General features: G+C 41.5%; 1 protein-coding gene and 1 long non-coding RNA gene across 2 annotated transcripts in view; one reads left to right on the forward strand and one right to left on the reverse strand.

Annotated features, from left to right (window-relative positions):
• The window catches only part of LOC127002771 (heparan sulfate glucosamine 3-O-sulfotransferase 6-like), a 147,505-nt gene that overhangs the window by 122,741 nt on the left and 2,922 nt on the right, over positions 1-21,842 (reverse strand). The window lies entirely within an intron of this gene.
• LOC127002772 (uncharacterized) lies at positions 3,476-8,609 on the forward strand. Its single transcript, XR_007756531.1, has 4 exons — positions 3,476-4,288; positions 4,431-5,666; positions 5,710-5,855; positions 6,160-8,609. It is a non-coding gene; the product is annotated as an uncharacterized LOC127002772 (long non-coding RNA).

A 21,842-nucleotide genomic window follows, 5' to 3' on the forward strand; every position in this document is an offset into this window, starting at 1 on the left:
TTAACGCACGGATGAGGCAAAGGATGGGTCACGTCAAGTTAAGGGCCGCTGTCTCTGGTTAAGGCGCGCGGTAATGGGAAGCGCTGAGCAGGAGGCGAGGGCGAAGGAGCCGGACGGGAAGGTTAGGACGCCGTAAAGACTTTATTATGCCGGGGAGAGAGAGAGAGAGAGAGAGAGAGAGAGAGAGATGAATATACGTACGCTACAAGAAGATTTTTACGCACGAAGTCGATGTTAGAGCTTTTGGAGAGCTTCAGAACGCATGCAAGAGAATTGAAGAGAGAGAGAGAGAGAGAGAGAGAGAGAGAGAGAGAGAGAGAGCATACTTAACAACACCTAATTTAAGTTACGAATTTAATCCAGTATTATTATTATTCCTCCTCTTCCTCCTCTTTCTTCTCCTCCTCCTCCCTTTTTTCCTCTCTCCATCCTTCCATTCTCCTCTTCCCTCCTTCTTTCCTTCCTCCCTTCTCTTCCTTTCTTTCCTTCCTCCTCCTCCTCCTCCTCCTCCTCCTCCTCCTCCTACCTTCCTTCCTGACTGACACACACATACACACATACAGATAGACAGACGGAGAATTTAAAGAGCCCTAATTATGTCCCCTCCCAGCATCAACCTAAACAAAAGCCTATCAAGTCGTTTATAGGATGATTGTAAGACCTTTCACATCGTCTATAACTAAATCAAAAGACTGTTAGATTGTATACAAGATGGAAGGAAAGGAGGAATGTCGCCTCTCTTTCTATCTTCTATCGATATTTTCACGCTGACTGCTCTTCTAGGCTTGCTAACTACAGGCTCTTCGTCTCATCAGCTCTCCTCCTCCTACTGATAGTCTTCTACCTCTTAAATTCCGCCGCCATGTTGCATCTCTTTCTATCTTCTATCGATATTTTCACGCTGACTGCTCTTCTAGACTTGCTGACTACATGCCTCCCCCCCTCCCGCGGCCCCGCTGGACTCGACTTCTACTCTAACTCATCCCTATACAGTCCAAAAACCTTATGCAAAAGTTAACCAGCATCTCCATTCTTTCATCCCTCACGCTGGTAAACTCTGGAACAGCCTCCCTCCGTCTGTATTTCCTCCTTCCTATGACTTGAATTCTTTCTAGAGAAGAGTATCACTTCACCTCTCCTTCCGGAACTGATCTCTCTTCTAGCCTCTCATCCTTTTTTTCTTATATTGGAGAAGCGCCCAGCCGACTTTTTTTTTGTTGTTGTTATGTTTTTTGTTTTTGTTTTTGTTTTCTTACCTTGTTCTGCTCCCCTTGCCGTTAAAAAAGATGATTTAAGTCCTCTCATAATCACATTAATAATAACTTGTAGCATAAAACATCACAAACCTTTTTCTCAACCTAAAACAAAGGCATGTCACCCCTCCCCCCCCACCACACCCAGCCCCCGCGTCTCCGGTAACCCAAATAAACCTTCTCGGAGCTACTTATAAACCCTAAGAGCCGAGATAATGCGTTCCCCGCCTCTCTCAGCGGCGTGGGAACGTTTATGTTTGTTTACACGAAGGCTTGATGGCGGTGGTGGCGGTGAAGGTGGTGGTGGTGGTGGTGGTGGTGAAGGTGGTGGTGGTGGTGGTGGTGGTGATGGGGAAGGAGTGGAGGGGGAGGTTCGTGGTGTTGGTGATGGGCGGTGATGGAGGGGGTGGAGAGGGTGTTCAGGGGAGTGTAAGGGATGGGAGTGGTGGTGGGGGGGGGGGTGATGGGGAAGGGGTGGAGGGGGAGGTTCGTGGGGGGGGGTGATGGAGGGGGTGGAGAGGGTGTTTTGGTGAGTGCAAGGGATGGGGTGGTGGTGGTGGGGGGGGGGAGGAGCTAGTGGTGGTGACGGTGGTGGTGGTGGTGGAGGTGGAGGTGGTGGTGACGGTGGTGTGAAGTTCTACCTTACTTTTGTGTACATAAAATAAATTGAGAGAGAGAGAGAGAGAGAATTATTAAAAAAAAAAAAACTCATTTCACGTACGCATAGAGTCGTTAAATAATCCTAAGTAATTTATCTTCCATCATTAATTTCTAAACGTCCCTGAAAGAAACTACAAGATGGAAAAAAAATCATCCCATCACTATTCTTCGGCTTCACATCACTATTCTGTTTCACTGTTCACTATTCTACACTATTCACGTCACTATTCACGATTCTACACTATTCACTTCACTATTCACGTCACTATTCACTATTCTACACTATTCACTTCACTATTCACTTCACTATTCACGATTCTACACTATTCACTTCACTATTCACTATTCTTCACTATTCACTTCACTATTCACTATTCTACACTATTCACTTCACTATTCACTATTCTACACTATTCACGTCACTATTCACTATTCTACGCTATTCACCTCACTATTCACTATTCTTCACTATTCACTTCACTATTCACTATTCTACACTATTCACTTCACCATTCGCCGTTCTTCACTATTCTGCTAATACATCAACACCTTCTATAACAAACTGCCTATGTAATCTTTCCTACTTTGGGGGGAACTCGTACAAAAAACTCATATGTTGTACCTTTTCATTCTATAAGAGAAAATGGTAAGGCGATTTCCATAACTCTTTTGCTTCATAATATTCTACTTCACGCCACCATTCTGCCATCAATAATTTCTGAGCGTCCTTAAAAGAAACTACAAGATGAAAAAAAAAACATAACTATTCTTTAACCTGACGCGGCCTATGTTATTTGTTGTCCTGTTGTTATCTTGTTTCGTTCTTTTTTTGCAGTTCTGTTTTGTCTGTTATCCGGAGTCAGTTCCCATGAAGGTCAGTCAGTGAATTATTCCTGCCCTCGTTATTTTTGTATTCTTTCCTGAAACTATGAAGGGAGCAAAACACGTCACTTCTTGTTTGAGCCTGACGTGGACTTTATTTTTCCAGTCTTGCTTTCCTTTATTATTTCCTGCATCCTCTTCTGAAACTATGACGAAACCAAAACACGTCATTTCATGTTTAAATCTCACGTGGACTTGTTTCAATTTCCAGTCCTTCTTTCCTTTGTTATTTCCTGCATCCTCTTCTGAAGCTACGAGGAAAGCAAAACACGTCACTTCTTGTTTGAACCTGATGTGTCTTTGTTTCTTTTCCCAATACTTTGCCTCTTCGTCTTTTTCTGCATCCTCTCCTAAAGCTCTACATAAACATATACGTCACTTTTTGTTTAACCTGCCGCGGCCTGGGTTCAGTTTTCCATCAACTCCCGGACGCAGACATTCAGTAAATCCTTCTCACCTTCATTATTCTCTATCGAATTTGAAGACTAGAAAAAAATCATTTCCTTCACGTCTTTTTCTACCAATTCCTGCGAGATCTCTTTATTTTTTCCGTTTCCTCTTCTAAAATCTACCAAAAACACACACTTCGCTTTTTGTTTCCCTGGCGTTGCTTTGTTATCCTTCCAGTCTTTCTTATCTTCATTATTTTCTATCGAATTTGAAGACTGAAAAAATTTTGTTTCCCTGGCGTTGCTTTGTTATCCTTCCAGTCTTTCTTATCTTCATTATTTTCTATTCAATTCGAAGACTAGAAAAAAATCATTCCTATCACGTCTTTTTCCTACTAGTTCCTTCGAGATCTCTTTATTTTTTTCCGTTTCCTCTCCTAAAATCTACTAAGAACACACACTTCACTTCTTGTTTCCCTGGCGTTGCTTTGTTATCCTTCCAGTCTTTCTTATCTTCAGTATTTTCTTATCCAGTTTCAAGACAAAAAAAATAACTCCCATCACTTTGTATTTAGTCCGACGCAGCCTTGGTTCTTCCTCCAAGCCCTATCCACAGACACTCGGTAAATACTACTCGTCTTCATTAATTTCTTATCCACTTTCAAGACAAAAAAATAACTCCCATCACTTCACATTTAACCTGACGCAGCCTTGGTTCTTCTTCCTTCAAGCCCTATCCACAAACACTCGGCAAATACTTCGCGTCTTCATTATTTTCTTATCCACTTTCAAGACAAAAAAATAACTCCCATCACTTCACATTTAACCTGACGCAGCCTTGGTTCTTCCTCCTTCAATCCCTGTTCACAGACACTCGGTAAATCCCTCGCGTCTTCATTATTTGCTTTCCAGTTTGAAGACTAGAAAAAAATTGACTCCCTTCACGTCTTGTATAGCTCGACGAGGCCTTGATTCGGTTCTCCTTCAGTTTCAGTTCGCTTCAAAAGACACTCGGTAAATCCCTCGCGTCTTCATTATTTGCTATCCAGTTTGAAGACTAGAAAAAGAACTGACTCCCTTCACGTCTTGTAGCTATAGCTCGACGTCCCCTTCGTTCGGTTCTCCTTCAGTTTCAGTTCGCTTCAAAAGACACTCGGTAAATCCCTCGTGTCTTCATTATTTGCTATCCAGTTTGAAGACTAGAAAAAGAACTGACCCCCTTCACGTCTTGTAGCTATAGCTCGAGGTCCCCTTCGTTCGGTTCTCCTTCAGTTTCAGTTCCCTTCAAAAGACACTCGATAAATACCCCTCGTGGGTTCGTTAGGTTTTTCTTATCCCCTTTGAGACCAAAATGCTCAATCTCAGTGACTGTTTCCTTCACAACCAGATAGTTAAAAATAAAATAAAAATTCACTTATATTTACAGTTACCACTGCTCCGAGTCTCTCTCTTTTATTGATTATCTTAGGTTCTTCAGTCATTGTGTCCCCTCTATGACAGCAACAAAATCACACCTCTTTTAACTGTTTCCTTTACAGCCAAACAGGTAAAAAATTACTCTCACACATATAAGTCACCACCGTTCCGAATCTCTTATTGCCTTGCTCTTCCTCTCATCAGTCATTGTTTCCCTTTTAAGACTGAAGAATAAAATCAACTCACTCTTTTTAACTTGTCGCCGCTTCTATTCTCTCTATTTTTTTGTAAACTGACACAACACTTTAATCTTTTTCTCAGTCGCGTTTCTTTTTCTTTTTAACTAATGCAGAATAAAACAAAACCATTCAACTTTGTATTTCGTATAATAAATAGTCCCTTCTAAGCACTAGGCATTTCCCTGTTATTTATTTGAGGTTAGTTAAGTTGGTTGCCAAAAATACATCGGGCTACGAAAAGACTGATCATGTTCCACTAATATTACTAAAAAAAAGTTTGTATGTAATTACAGTCATTAACATAAAAAATGCTGCACAATATATATCTTCACTTAATTTATTTTTACACTGACGCGCCGTCGTTTAGAAGATTAGGGGAAGAAGTGAGGCAGAGTGAGGTTAAGTAAGAAGTGATGAAAATACTTTATTGATCGATTAACAGAACGAAGAACAAACAACATGAAGAGATTAGTGGTAACAAATAGAATAAAATAACGAAATTCTTGTTTATGGAGATTATGAAAATAGTGAGACGGCTTTAGGTTAAATAAGAAGTTTTGAAAATACTCTGTTGTCCGATTTGAAAAGACGAATAACTTGTGAAATGATGTGAACTATTACGGTTCTTCTTATACATATATTTAAAATACTATCGGAATCTTTATTGATGGGAATCGAGGCGAGAAAAGGGAGGCGGCATTAGGTGGAGAAAAGGTGGAGTCAGAATTAGGTGGAGAAAAGGTGGAATCAGAATTAGGTGGTGTCAGAATTAGGTGGAGAAAAGGTGGAGTCAGAATTAGGTGGAGAAAAGGTGGAGTCAGAATTAGGTGGAGTCAGGATTAGGTGGAGAAAAGGTGGGGTAAGAATTAGGTGGAGAAAAGGTGGAGTCAGAATTAGGTGGAGAAAAGGTGGAGTCAGAATTAGGTGGAGAAAAGGTGGAGTCAGAATTAGGTGGAGAAAAGGTGGAGTCAGAATTAGGTGGAGAAAAGGTGGAGTCAGAATTAGGTGGAGAAAAGGTGGGGTAAGAATTAGGTGGAGAAAAGGTGGGGTCAGAATTAGGTGGAGAAAAGGTGGAATCAGAATTAGGTGAAGAAAAGGTGGAATCAGAATTAGGTGGAGAAAAGGTGGAATCAGAATTAGGTGAAGAAAAGGTGGAATCAGAATTAGGTGGAGAAAAGGTGGAGCAAAGTCTATGGGTGGAGTCAGAATTGAGTGGAGAAGAGGTGGAGTCAGAATTAGGTGGAGAAAAGGTGGCGTAAGAATTAGGTGGAGAAAAAGTGGAGTCAGAATTAGGTGGAGAAAAGGTGGCGTAAGAATTAGGTGGAGTCAGAATTAGGTGGAGAAAAGGTGGAGTCAGAATTAGGTGGAGAAAAAGTGGAGTCAGAATTAGGTGGAGAAAATGTGGAGTCAGAATTAGGTGGAGAAAATGGGGTGGAATTAAGGTGAGGAAAGGTGGGCGGAATTAGGGTGAGGAAAGGGGGGCGGCGTGGGTCAGATAAAAAAAAAAAACGTGATGGAAAAACTTTATTGGACTTCTTTAACTTCCATAAGCTTCTACAAACTTCCATAAACAGAGATTCGGCCGTAAAGTTAAATCCCTATTCGCTGTTTCCTTTACGACCAAAATCATAAAACCCACGTAACCTGTTTCTAAGTTGGCCTCACTCACTCACTTTCTACCTTCATCCTCGTAAGTAGAGATAATTTTATTGCTCTTCTTCTATAGCTCAAGAATTTCGTTATTATATTTGATTTCGTGTAATAAAGTGTTTTAATCACCTCTTATTTAACCTAGCTCGGCCTCACTTTTCTTTTTTTTTCCTATTCTCCTACTGACAAGATTTCGCTTTTATAGTTTATTTGTCAAGAGAATCCATCAATCTGTTTATATTATTATTTCTTCGTCCTGGTAACTGGGCCGCCATAGAGTATTTTCACAACTAATCTAATTTAATCTCCAACGAACAAGGACTTTGTAATTATATTTTATTCGGTACAAGAAAGGTAAAGCTTGAAATAAAAGTGGTGGAGTGTTTATTTTGGTCTTAACTTAACATCTATTGAACTATAAATATCAGACACTATTAACCATCTATTAAACTATGAATATCAAACACTTGTAACTAAACATCTATAAACTACAAATATCAAACACTACGGTATTAACTAAACATCTATTGAACTATGAATATCAAACACAATTAACCATCTATTAAACTATAAATATTAAACACTATTAATTAAACATCTATAAACTACAAATATCAAACACTACGGTATTAACTAAACATCTATAAACTACAAATACCAAACACTATTAACGAAACAGGTGGAGTGTAGGTAGGAATAATCCCTCACACAATTACTCCTTAAATGACGCTCCTCTAAGCAGGTCTGGGCGTGAGAGAGACTTAGGAGTCCTTGTGAGCGCTGACCTCCGTCCTAGGGCTCAATGCATTCAGGCTAAAAATCGGGCCAACAGAGTATTGGGTTTCATCTCAAGGAGCGTAAGCAATAGGAGCACTGAAGTCATCCTCAAGCTTTACTTAGCACTAGTTAGACCTCATCTCGATTATGCAGTTCAGTTCTGGTCCCCCTACTATAGAATGGATATCAAGATGTTAGAATCTGTACAGAGGAGGATGACAAAGATGATTCAGGGGGTGAGAAACTTGTCTTATGAAGACAGGCTGAAGCAGTTAAATCTACACTCTCTAGAAAGGCGAAGGTTGCGAGGAGACTTGATCGAAGTCTATAAATGGATGAAGGGCTTTAATAAAGGGGATGTCAATAAGATTTTGATAGTAAAAGAGCCAGGTAGGACGCGTGGCAATGGTTTTAAGTTAGACAAATTCAGATTCAACAAAGACATAGGCAAGAATTGGTTCACTAATAGAGTGGTGGACGAATGGAACAGGCTTGGGAGCCATGTTGTGGGTGCCAATACCATAGATACATTCAAGAAGAGGTTAGATAAAGCCATGGATGGTGAGGTAAGGTGGGGTTGAGTGTACAGGAGCTGCCTTGTATAGGCCAACCGGCCTCTTGCAGACTCCTTACGTTCTTATGTTCTTAAACTACAAATATGAAACACTATTAACTAAACATCTATTGAACTATGAAAACCAAACACTATTAACTAAACATCTGTTGAACTATGAAAACCAAACACTATTAACTAAACATCTATTGAACTATGAAAACCAAACACTATTAACTAAACATCTGTTGAACTATGAATATCAAACACTATTAACCATCTATTAAACTATAAATATTAAACGCCATTAACTATTCAACAGCGCTTAAAGATTCACGGCGCTGTTAACACGTTTCCGCTTCGATCCTCCCCTGATTCTTGTAAAGCCTTTGTTGCCGGGAATCGATGCTCGTCTTGAAAACCTAAACCCTAAAAAAGCTTCACACCACTTTTACATGACTGAGTTCCTGTCAAGAGTGAATCCTTAAAGTTGTTTGTCTTTGTAAACGGTTCAATAACTTCTTTTGCATCGCTTTTTTTTTATATATTGAGCCAAAGTCGTCGCCTTTTCTCGCCTTTACGGTGTTATGAGACACTTTCGGTTCTCACATCAGCTATTTCTAAAGGTCAAAGAGAGGATCAATCGGGTTCTAATGAGTGGTCCTGTATTACACTTCTCTAAGGCAGACGTTCTTTAAGCAATGATAAAAAAAATACTACGTCTCTCAATTCATGTCTTATTTTTTAACCGTTCAACAAAACCTTTTCATCGTTTTTTTTTTTTTTTTTTTTTTTTTTTGTATTCGACCAAACATCGCCGTTTTTTTTTTTCTTTTTCTTTGTACTTCTCTCTGCAAGACGTTCGTTAACCAGTAAAAAAAAAATAAAAAAAAAAAAACGACATCTCTTATAACTTTCAATTCCTGTCAAGAGTCAATCGTTAAATCACAATGTTGTTTGTCTTTTTGAACCGTAAAACACACACACACACACACACACACACACACACACACACACACACACACACACACACACACACACACACACACACACAAAGCAGATATTCTCCTCCTTTTCCTTTCTCTTCATTATTCACATTATCATTATCATCATCATTCATTAGTATCATCATCGTCAATAAAATCTTTTGATTGTCTATTATCTGACTATACATCGTCTTTTTTTTTCTTTATATTTCTTTAAGCAAAAAATTAGTTAAGCAATAAAAAAGCACTTCTATGTAACTCATTTTCTGTTCGGTGAATCGGTAAAGTTGTTTGTCTTTTTTTTAAGCGGTTCAATAAAGTCTTTTCATTGCATATTATTTGATCTAACACACCGCCCATTTTCTTTATTTTTAAACAATAAAAACTCAACACTTTTATAACTCAATTTCTGCCAAGAGTGAATCGTTAAGTTGTTCGTCTTTTTAAACGATTCAATAAAGCCTTTCCATTGCTTATTATTTGACCTAAAATCGCCGTCCATTTTTTTTATTTTTAAACCAAGAAAAAACACCACTTTTATAACTCAATTTCTGCCAAGAGTGAATCTTTAAGTTCTTCGCATTTCTAAACGGTTCAATAAAGTCTTTTCATTGCTTATTATTTGACCCAACATCCCCGTTCATTTTCTTTATTTTTTAACCAAGAAAAAACTCACTACTTTTATAACTCAATTTCTGTAAAGAGTGAATCGTAAGTTCTTCGCCTTTTTAAACGGTTCATTAAAGTTTCTTCATAGCTTATTATATTTACCCAACATCGCCATCCATTTCCTTTTTTTTTTTTTTAACCAAGAAAAAACTCACTACTTTTATAACTCAATTTCTGCCAAGAGTGAACTGTTAAGCTCTTCGACTTTTCAAACGGTTCAATAAAGTCTTTTCATTGCTTATTATATTTACCCAACATTGCCGTCCTTTTTCCTTTTTTTTTCTAAGGGAGACTTTCGTTATCCAAAAAACTCGCAACACTTTTTATATATAACTCAATTTCTACCAAGAGTGAATTGTTAAACTGTTCGCCTTTTTAAACGGTTCCATAAAGCCGTTTCCTCGCTTATTATTCGGCCTAACACGGCTGCACATTTTATCTTTATTTTTAAACAAGGCTGGTTAAGCAATAGAAATACTAACACAACTTTTATATAACAATTTCTGTCGTGTGAATTTATCTTTTTTTCTTTTTTTCTTTCTTTTTTTCTTACTTTTTCCTTTCTTTTTTTGTCTTTCTTTTTTTCTTTCATTCATTCTTTCATTCATTCATTCTTTGTTGCTCTCTCTCTCTCTCTCTCTCTCTCTCTCTCTCTCTCTCTCTCTCTCTCTCTCTCTCTCTCTCTCTCTCTCTCTCTCTCTCTCTCTCTCTCTTCCACATCTTCATTGTTCTCTTTTATTCTCCTACCTCACTTTTCAATTAGTCAGATTACACTACTACTTTTTGTAACTAATTCTCCCTCAATTCTCTTTTAATTTTCCTTCTCATTACTTGCAGAAAACACAATCTCAATCAACTACTACTACTACTACTACTACTACTACTACTACTACTACTACTACTACTACTACCACCATCAATTACTCTTGCCTCACATTTCAATTAATAACTACTACTTTCTATAACTAATTCTCCCTCATTTTTCCATTACTTTTCTTCTCTCATTACTCTCAGAAAACTCATTACTTCATCATTAACTAGCTCCTCCTTCCTCACTTTTCAATCACCTTTCTTATAAGTAATGGCAAAAAAATCATTACTTATTTATAACTTTTTCCGTAATACTTCTCAATTTCTTACTTTTTTTCATTATTCACAAACTGATTACTTCATTATTAACTAACTCCACCTACGTCACTTTTCAATTACCTTTCTTATAATTACTTGCAAAATATCATTACTTCTTTTTTAGCTTTTATCGCAATACTTCTGAATTTCTTACTTTTTTTACGTCATTGCTCTCAAAAAACTCATTACTTCAATTTAAACTAACCCCTCTTACCTCACTTTTCAATTACCTTTCTTATAATTACTCGCAAAAAAAATCATTACTTCTTTTTAGCATTTTCCGCAATACTTCTCAATTTCTTCATTTTTTTCTCATTATTCACAAACTCATTACTTCAATTTTAACTAACTCCTCCAAACTCACTTTTCAATTACCTTTCTTATAATTACTCGCATAAAAAATCATTACTTCTTTTTAGCATTTTCCGCAATACTTCTCAATTTCTTACTTTTTTTCTCATTATTCACAAACTCATTACTTCAATTTTAACTAACTCTTCCTAACTCACTTTTCAATTACCTTTCTTATAATTACTTGTAGGAAAAAATAGCATTACTTCTTTTTAAGCTTTTTTCTTAGTACTTCCCAATTTCTTACTTTTTTCATTATTCACAAACTCATTACTTCAATTTTAACTAACTCCTCCTAACTCACTTTCCAATTTCCTTTCTTATAATTACGGGCAAAAAAAAAAATTACTTCTTTTTAAGCTTTTTCTGCAATACTTCCCAATTTCTTACTTTTTCTCATTATTCACAAACACATAACTTTCATTTTAACTCCATCTATTTAACCTTTCATTCGCTTCCATTCTCAGGAGATCAGTCGGGTTCTAATGAGTGCTTTTCAGGTTCAAATTACAGAAGAAGGGTCAAACTACCACCAGGGTCATAAAACTACAAGAAAACGATGAAAACAACAACCTCTATTACTCCATTAGCCCCCCCCCAAAAAAAAGTTAAAGAAAAAAGAGAGAGAAAGAAAAAGGACGATTTAATAATTCTTGGGATACTGTACGAGAGAGAGAGAGAGAGAGTTAAGGGTAATGACGGGAGCAAGACTCGTGATTGAATGGAGTCTGTGATTAGGTTGCCACACGCCCCCCTCTCTCTCTCTCTCTCTCTCTCTCTCTCTCTCTCTCTCTCTCTCTCTCTCTCTCTCTCTCTCTCTCTCTCTCTCTCTCTCTCTCTCTCTCTCTCTCTCTCTCTCTCTCTCTCTCTCTCTCAGTATCCCAAGAATTATTGAATCGTCCTTTTTCTTTCTCTTTCTTTTGTCCTTAACTTTTTTTTGGGGGGGGCTAATGGCGGTATAGAGGTTGTTGTTGTTTTCAGTGTTTTCTGTTGTTCTTTGTGGTAGTGGTGGTGGTGGTGGTGGTGGTGGTGATGATGATAATGAGGAGAAGGATAATTAAGAAAAGGAAGAGGAGATTTTGTGTGTGTGTTTGTGTGTGTGTGTGTGTGTGTTTTTATCACGAAAAACACAAGAAAAAAACAGAGAATTTTGACACAGATAATGGCCATCACTTGCTTCGACAGACAGACAGACAAACAGACAAAGAGAGAGAGAGAGAGAGAGAGAGAGAGAGAGAGAGAGAGAGAGAGAAAGAAAGGAAGATTGAGAGAGAGCGAAAGAAAGAGAAAATGAGACCAACAAAGAAAGAAAGAAAGAGAATAAAAAAAGAAGGGCTGAGGCAACGAGAGGTAAGACAAACACACACAAAGGAAAAGACAGACAGACATAAAAAAAAAGAAAGACAGAAAGAGAGAAAGAAAGATAAAAAGATTGAGAAACACAGACAGACAAAGAGTACAGACAAACAGACCGAAAGAGAAAAAGAGTAAGAGAGGAGATAATGGAGAGTATTGTGAAAGGTAAAAAGAGAGAAAAAGAAAGAAAGGAAGAAAATGAAGGAACAAAAAAAAGAAAAGTAAACGAGATGACAAAAAGACCGCAACGACCTGAGAGAGAGAGAGAGAGAGGAAGATCAATAGACAATAAAGAGGAAAGAAAGTAGTGAGAGAGAGAGAGAGAGAGAGAGAGAGAGGACGATTTATTTTATCTTTTATTGAGCCTCTAACCTCACCCCATCTCTCTCTCTCTCTCTCTCTCTCTCTCTCTCTCTCTCTCAGGTGTGAATAAGAGTAAAGAACCTGTAATGAGGGCAACAGGTAATGAGAGAGAGAGAGAGAGAGAGAGAGAGAGAGAGAGAGATTTACCTTCACACTAAAAGAGAAAAAATAGTTCTCTTAACTTTACCTTCTACAGTTCTCTCTCTCTCTCTCTCTCTCTCTCTCTCTCCACTTCTTTCCTTCCTTCTGTCCTTCATTTATTTCCTCTTTCTCTCTTTTCTTCCTTTCCTTCCTTTCATTTCCTTCTTTCTTTCCTTCCTTTCCTCCCTTCCTTCCTTCCTTCCTTCCTTCCTTCCTCCCTTCCTTTCCTCCCTCACTTCCCTTTCTCTCATTTTCTACCTCATTTACTTTCCTTCCTCCTCTTTTCATATCAGAGAGAGAGAGAGAGAGAGAGAGAGTCATCAGAGGGTATCAAGACCGCGCTGGGAGAGAAGAGACGCGAAATGAAGAGGGAAAAAATAAAAAAAGAAAGAAAAATGTCTTCACTTCCACCAAGACAAAAAAAAAGACAGACAAAAGAAGGCGAAAGAAATAGCCGACGTTTGAGGAGATAAAAGAGAATAAATGATAAAGAAGAGATAGTGAAGAGAGAGAGAGAGAGAGAGAGAGAGAGAGAGAGAGAGACTCAACTAATCTAACTTAACGCAGTGGAAGAAAAAAAAGAAAAAGAAAATCACAAAGGAAGAAAAAAATAAACTACCACACGAAGAAGATGAAGACAAAGAAGAAGAAAAATATAGCAAGAGAAGACAAAAGAGAGATAATGAGAGGTGAAGAAAAGAGTGGCAAGAGGCAGAAACAAAGAAGAAAAAAGAAAAAAGAAGACAACACAAGGAGCCTCCATTACGGGCGGAAGAAGAGTGCCAACCCAAGGGAACAGACGGACTTGGGGATGATCGCGAAGTGGGAGAGAGCGCGAAATGTGGTAGGCGCGAAGTGTAGGAAACCGCGAAGTGTGAATTCGCGAAGTGTGAGAGCCGGAGTGTGGGAGACCGCGAAGTGTGGGAGACCGCGAAGTGTGAGACCGCGAAGTGTGGGAGACCGCGAAGTGTGAGACCGCGAAGTGTGGGAGACCGCGAAGTGTGTGAGACCGTGAAGTGTGAGACCGCGAAGTGTGAGACCGCGAAGTGTGTGAGACCGCAAAGTGTGAGAGTCGCGAAGTGTGAAAGTCGCGAAGTGTGAAAGCGCGAAGTGTGAAAGTCGCGAAGTGTGAAAGCGTGAAGTGTGAAAGTCGCGAAGTGTGGGAGACGGCGAAGTGTGAGACTGCGAAGTGCGAGACCGCGAAGTGTGAGACCGCGAAGTGTGAAAGTGCGAATTGTGAAAGTCGCGAAGTGTGAGACCGCGAAGTGTGAGACCGCAAAGTGTGAAAGCGCGAACTGTGAGAGGTGCGAAAGTAAGCCGGGAAAGTGATGAGAGTGTCTTGGTTTGGTGATGGTGATGATGGTGATGACTGTTAGTGGTGGTGGTGGTGGTGGTAGTAGTAGTAGTAGTAGTAGGTGTGGGTGGTTTTTGTGGTGGGTACTGGTGGTGGTTGTGAAAGTCTTGGTGATTGGTTGGCAGTTGGTGGTGATAATGGTGGTGGTGGTGGTGGTGGTGACGATTGCAATAAAGAAGTGGTTATCGCGAAGTCCAGCGTCTTATCCTCTCTAACTCTTCTTTTATATCTTCTTCCTCCTCCTCTTCCTCCTCCCTCTCCTTTTCTTCATAACGCTCTCTAAGCTTATATACGCATTCCAAATTTTGCACGTCATATCAATAAGGATTTAAGCTTATTCTACGTGTCTCAAAATGCCATCAAACTCTTACTTTAAAAAAAATCAGCGCGCTCCACCACAAACCGTCCCCAAGTGAGAGAGAGAGAGAGAGAGAGAGAGAGATTAAAGAAACGAGACAAAGACAGACTAAACTTGTAATGGACTCGTATCAAGATTTCCGAAGTGAACGCTTATCGCCAACTCTCTCTCTCTCTCTCTCTCTCTCCATCCCAACCCTCCTTCTTTCCTCCTTCTCCTTCTTTCCTCCATTCTCTCCCTTCTTCCAACTCATTATTTACCTCCCCTTCCTCTTCCCTCCCTTTCTCCCTTTTCTTCCAATCCTTTCCTCTGTTTCTTCATTCCCTTTCCTCTTTTTCTTTCTCCCTTTTCTCTCCCTTTTTTTCTGTCCATCCTGTTCTCTGGTTTCTCATTCCTTTCCTCTCATTCCTTTCTCCCTTTCTTTCTCTCCCATCCATTCCCTTTTACCATTCCTATCTACTCTCTTTCCCATTTTCTCTTCTCCTCCCTTTCCTTCCCTTTCTTCTCCTTTCCCCATTCTTCCCTTCCCTCCATCATTAACCCTCTTTCCCTCTCATTTCCCCTTTCTCCTTCCCTTCCCTTCTCTTCCCTTCCTTACCTACTTTGTCTTGTTCCCTTCCCTTTCTCTCCTCTTCTCAAAACTTACCCCATCATCGACCTCCCTTCCTTCCCCTTTCTTCCTCTTTCCCTCCCTCTCTCCTTCCCTCCCCTTCTCTTCCCTTCCTTACCCACTTAATCTTATTCCCTTCACTTTCCTCTCCACTTGTCAATACTTACTCCCATCATTCAATCTCCTTCCCTTCTTTCCCCTTTCTCCTCCCTTTCCTTCCCTTCTCCCCATTTCCCTCCGCTGTTTCCCTCCTTCCCCATCTCTTCTCTTCCTATCTCTCCTTCCTCCCCTTCCTATCTCATTCCCTCTCTCCTTTCCTTCCCTTCCCTCCTTTTTTTTCTTCGCGTTCCCCTTCTTCCTATTCCCTTTTCCGTCTCTTTTCGCTTTCTCCACCTTCCCTTCTCCTTCAGCTTTTTCCTTCTTTCCTTATCTCTCCTCTTTTTATCTCTTCTTATCTCTGTCTCTCCACTTCTCCTCCCCGTTTGTTTCTTTCTTTCCTTTACTTTTTCTCTTTCCCATCTCATCCCTTCCCTTCTCTTCTCTTTTTTCCTTCTTCCTATCCGTTATCCACCTCTTCCTATGCCCTTCAATTCCCTTCTTTCCCCACTCCTACTCGATCATCAATTTCCCTTCCCTATCCCCCTTCCCTTCCCTTCCCTTCCCTTCCCTTCCCTTCCCTTCTCTCCTTCCTATCCAGTATCCCTTCAATTCCCTTCTTTCCCCAATCTTACTCCATCATCAACTTCCCTTTCCCTATCCCCTTCCCTTCCCTTCCCTTCCCTCCTTCCTATCCAGTATCCCTTCAATTCCCTTCTTTCCCCAATCTTACTCCATCATCAACTTCCCTTTCCCTATCCCCTTCCCTTCCCTTCCCTTCCCTCCTTCCTATCCAGTATCCCTTCAATTCCCTTCTTTCCCCAATCTTACTCCATCATCAACTTCCCTTTCCCTATCCCCTTCCATTACCTTCCCTCCTTCCTATCCAGTATCCCTTCAATTCCCTTCTTTCCCCAATCTTACTCCATCATCAGCTTCCCTTCCCTTCCTTTCCCTCCTTCCTATCCAGTATCCCTTCAATTCCCTTCTTTCCCCAATCTTACTCCATCATCAACTTCCCTTTCCCTATCCCCTTCCCTTCCCTTCCCTTCCCTTCCCTCCTTCCTATCCAGTATCCCTTCAATTCCCATCTTTCCCCAGTCTTACCCCTTCCCTTCCCTTCCCTTCCCTTCCCTTCCTATCCAGTATCCCTTCAATTCCCTTCTTTCCTCACTCTTACTCCATCATCAACTTCCCTTTCCCTATCCCCAACCCCTCCCCTTCACTTCCCTTCCCTCCCTCGGTGCCGGCGCGTCGTTAAGGGCAGCTGGGGCGCCATCAGTAAGGCGTCGCCGCGGTAACGAGCTGTTCGGGGCTGTTTGAGGCCGCCAGGACTTTTAGAGGGTGACCGCGGGGGTGGGGGTGGGGGGGAGAGGGGAAAGAAGGAGAGGTATATAAGTATGAGAGTATTGAGGGGGTGGAATGAAACGAGAAGATGGGAAGGTGATGGACTTTTGTGGAGTGGGGGGAGTGAGGGGAGGAAGAAGGGAGGGAGGAGAGGTAGAAAGAAGAGGGGGAGAGGGGAAAGAAGGAGAGGTATATGAGAGTATAGAGGGGGTGGAATGAAACGAGATGGGAAGGTGATGGACTAAGGTGTGGGGGACTGAGGTGGGGGGGGGAGAAGAGGAGAAGAAAGGCAGAGGGGAAAGAGGAGGAGGAGGAGGAGGGGAAGAAGTTAAAGGGATAAGGGAAATAGGTTTGTTTTGGAGGGTTGAGGAGGAGGGGATGAAGAGGGCAGGAGAGAAGGGGAAGAGGGGGAAATGAGATAAAGAAGAGGAAGGAGAGAAAGGGAGGGGAGGAAAAAAAGAGGAGGAGAAGGAAAGAAGGGAAGGGGAGAGAAAGAAGAAGGGGAGGAGGAAAAAGAAGGGGTGGAGGGAAAGAAGGGGAGGAGAAGGAAAGAAGGAAAGGGTAGAGAAAGAAGGGGAGGAGGGGGAAAGAAGGGGAAGTGAAAAAGAGGGGAAGGGAAGGAAGAAGGGGAGGGTTGGAGAATGAAGAAGACGAGGGGAATATGAAGGAGGAGAAAGAAGGATAAGAATGAGGAGGAGGAGGAGGAAGAAGGGTAAGAATGAGGAGGAGGAGGAGAAAGAAGAAGATTACTGGATGAAAATCGTAACTTTAATTAATTGGGTGATATTAAGTATTCTCTCTCTCTCTCTCTCTCTCTCTCTCTCTCTCTCTCTCTCTCTCTCTCTCTCTCTCTCTCTCTCTCTCTCTCTCTCTCTCTCTCTCTCTCTCTCTCTCTCTCTCTCTCTCTCTCTCTCTCTCTCGTTCCATGCATTCGTGTGGCTTCCCTCCTCCTCTTCCCTCCCCTTCCTCCTCTTCCCTTCCCTTCCCTTCCCTTCCCTTCCCTTCCCTTCCCTTCCCCTTCCCTTCAACAAGTGGAAATGTGTACCTTGCCTAACCTTGCAATACTTCCCTCCCCTTCCCTTCCCTTCCTTCCCCTTCTCTTCTCTTCCCTTCTCTTTCTCTCCCCTTTTATCCCCCCATTTATCATCCTCTGTTTCCTTCCCTTCTCTTACCCTTTTTCTCCCTCTTCCTTCCTTCCTTCCTTCCTTTCTTATTTCCTCATCTTTCCTTCCCTTTTCCTTACTTTCTTTTTCCTTGCCTCCCTCCCTCTCTCCTTCCTTCCTTCCTTCCTTCACTTCCTTCGTTTCTCATTTATACGGAAATCCAACTCGTTGCTTCCATCTTTCTCAAATTACTTTTTCCTTTCACATCACCATCTGTACGTGCGTGTGTGTGTGTGTGTGTGTGTGTGTGTGTGTGTGTGTGTGTGTGTGTGTGTCTGGGCCTCCACTTTCAACACAGAGCTTCCCTTGTCTTCATCACCACCACCACAACCACCACCACAACCACCACCACCACGTCGCTCTTAACATCATCAAACACCAACCTACGTATGTCCTTTCTTTCCTTCTTTCTTTCTTTCTTTCTTTCTTTCTTTAGTTTGCTTCCTTTCATTTATCTTTGTCTTCTTAAATCCTTCCTTCCATTTTATTCTCTTTCCTCCACTTCTTCTTTTTATTCCTTCTTTGTTCCTTCCTTCTGTTCTTTTCTTTCTTTCTTTTTTTCCCTTATTCATTTCCAGCCTTTTCCTTCCTTCCTCCCTCCCTCCCTCCCTTTCCTATTTTTATTTTTATTTTTTTCTATTTTTTGTGTTCATATATTACACTTATTTTGTGACCGTGAACTATTAATACATTGGTGTGTGTGTGTGTGTGTGTGTGTGTGTGTGTGTAGTGGTGGTTTAATAACATGTTCAACTCCACCTCTCTCTCTCTCTCTCTCTCTCTCTCTCTCTCTCTCTCTCTCTCTCTCTCTCTCTCTCTCTCTCTCTCTCTCTCTCTCTCTCTCTCTCTCTCTCTCTCTCTCTCTTTTATTTTATTTATTTAAACAGGGCTTAGATTGTGCTAAAGTTGAAGGTTTTAAGCTTCATCTATCTATAGCTACATACAAGACACATTGAATTACTGCCTAGAAGTCCTAATCCAGCTGTTCACCTCCCGCTTGAAGTCTTGAAGTGACGCGCGATGGTGGAGGTCTCTCTCTCTCTCTCTCTCTCTCTCTCTCTCTCTCTCTCTCTCTCTCTCTCTCTCTCTCTCTCTCTCTCTCTCACCACTCCTCTGTTCTTGTCCACTGGAAGGGAAACTAAACAAAAAATAAAGTAAAATAAAAATAAAACAGGACACAGACTTGTTCTTGCAATTAGAGAGAGAGAGAGAAAGAAAGAGAACATATACAGACAAACAAACATCGATATGAACACAGACAGACAATTTGAGAAAGAAAGAAAGAAAGAAAAAAGAAAGAAAGAAAGAAAGCAGGTGGAAGAACATAGATACAGACAGACAGATAGACAGACAGACAGACAGAGAAGGATAGAGATAGAGAGAGATAAAGAAAGAAAGAAAGAAGAAAAAACGAGGTGAAAGAAACACACACACACACACACACACACACACACACACACACACACACACACACACAGACAAAGACACAGAGAGAGAGAGAGAGAGAGAGAGAGAGAGAGAGAGAGAGAGAGAGAGAGCGCACGACTCTTAATAAATGCTTGACAGGTAACAGTGGATGAGCCAAGTTTTTCATGTGTGTGTGTGTGTGTGTGTGTGTCAGTAATATCAAAGAGAACCATTACCAACCCACTCACACACACACACACACACACACACACACACACACACACACACACACACACACACACACACACATACACACACTTACAGACAGACAATAAGGTATAAACAGGATGACAGACAGATAGACTAAACCACACACACACACACACACACACACACACACACACACACACACACACACACACACATACACAAACACTCATACATACATACGCACATATATACATACATACAAATGCAAACATCCATAAAAGCAATGTTTACACGATAACTAACCCCCCCCCCCGTCTCTCTCTCTCTCTCTCTCTCTCTCTCTCTCTCTCTCTCTCTCTCTCTCTCTCTCTCTCTCTCTCTCTCTCTCTCTCTCTCTCTCTCTCTCTCTCTCTCTGGTAATAGGGTCGCAACGCTTTCCTGTAACAAGATCTTACAGGGTTGATGACCTATCTCTCTCTCTCTCTCTCTCTCTCTCTCTCTCTCTCTCTCTCTCTCTCTCTCTCTCTCTCTCTCTCTCTCTCTCTCTCTCTCTCTCTCTCGATAAAGCCAAATCTGGTGTCTATTAATACCACTTTAGAGCAACCGCAACCGATGACGTATCTCTCTCTCTCTCTCTCTCTCTCTCTCTCTCTCTCTCTCTCTCTCTCTCTCTCTCTCTCTCTCTCTCTCTCTCAATAAAAAAAAGTACAACTAACTCCATTAAGTGGAGAGAGAGCGGACGTGTGACAGGCCTAATCTCTCTCTCTCTCTCTCTCTCTCTCTCTCTCTCTCTCTCTCTCTCTCTCTCTCTCTCTCTCTCTCTCTCTCTCTCTCTCTCTCTCTCTCTCTCTCTCTCTCTCTCTCTCTCTCTCTCTCTCTCTCTCTCTCTCGTGTCATGTCCTCTATCATTATTGGCCACAAACTCTTCTTCCTCCTCCTCCTCCTCCTCCTCCTCCTCCTCCTCCTCCTCCTCCCTCTATCCATCCATCTTGTTAGTCTCTGTCACCTTGTCTGTTCTCCCTTCCTCCTCCTCCTCCTCCTCCTCCTCCTCCTCCTCCTCCTCCTCCTCCTCCTCTTCCTCCTTCTCTTCCCTTTCTACCCTGTCCTCCTTTGTTTCTCTCCTCTTTGTCTCCTTTTCTTTCTCTTCTTCCTCCTCGTTTCTCTTTCTTCCTTCCTTCTCCTTGTTATTTCTATTCCTTCTCTATTCTTTGTCTTCTCCTCCTCTTCCTCCTTTTCCTTTTCTTCTCTCTGTTGCATCCCTTCTCTCTTCCTCCATTTTTCTTCCTATTCTTCTGTCTCTTCCCTCTTCCTCTTTCCTCTTCCCTCCCTGCTTCTTCCCCTCCTTCTTCTTCTGCAGGCGATGCAGGAGGAAAAGGATCTTGGAGTCACTATCAGCAGTTACCCGAAACACGCGAATCACTGTAAAAAAGCATACAACAAAGCCAGCACTGTGCTCGGGTTCATGGCGAGGAACTTCGAGTGTAAAACGCCAGACGTGATGCTATCCTTGTATAATTCCATGGTAAGACCTCACCTCGAGTATGCAGTACAGTTCTGGTCTCCTAATTACAGAAAGGACATTGATTTACTGGAAAGGATTCAACGACGCTCCACAAAGATGATTCCAACCTTCAGGGCTCAACCGTACGAGGAACGACTCAAGCAACTCAATCTCTTTACACTGGAGAAAAGACGCCTACGAGGGGATATGATTCAAGTCTTCAAGTACCTGAAAAAGTTCAATAACGTCGATTACTCCAAATTCTTTGAACTGCAAACCAACTCAGAACTAGAAATAACGGTTTACCCATTCAGTCGAGTCGATGTAACACAGACATTGGAAGGAGTTTCTTTTCAAACCGAGTCATCCGCCACTGGAACAATCTTCCCTCAGAAGTAGTAAATGCGGATACCATCAACTCCTTCAAATATAGAATCGACCGTCATTTCGCTGCGTCGGGAGTAAACTGATTAACGAGGTGCTTTCATCTGTTCCTCAATATCGAGGTGCTTTCATCTGCTCCTGAACCTCCAAGTGGCGGTCGAGCAGATTAAATCACCCAAGCGGGCGACCTCGTAATGAGCCAATACGCTTTCTGTTGCCTGCATTTCCATGTTTCCATGTTTCTTCCCCTCCTCGTCTTCCTCCTTATCCCCTCTTTCATTTCAATACTAACTCTTCCCCATTCCTCCTCTTCTTCCTCCTCTTCCCCTCCTCTTCCTCCACTTTCCCTCTTCCTCTTCCCCATTCCTCTTGTTTCAGCTCCTGTCTCCGGACTTTTCCTCCTCCTCCTCCTCCTCCTCCTCTTCCTCTTCCTCTTGACGGATCGTGTTCTGATGACTCTCTCGCTCGCCCCCTCGTGTTTTACTGCTGCCCTTCCTGCTTACTGCTGACGGGGCTGACTGATGACCTCCCCCCCTCCTCCTCCTCCTCCTCCTCCTACGCTGCTGCCTCGACTACTACTGGTGATGATGATGATGAGG

Source organism: Eriocheir sinensis, chromosome 24 (genome assembly GCF_024679095.1).
Source record: "Eriocheir sinensis breed Jianghai 21 chromosome 24, ASM2467909v1, whole genome shotgun sequence".
Lineage (NCBI taxonomy): Eukaryota > Metazoa > Arthropoda > Malacostraca > Decapoda > Varunidae > Eriocheir > Eriocheir sinensis.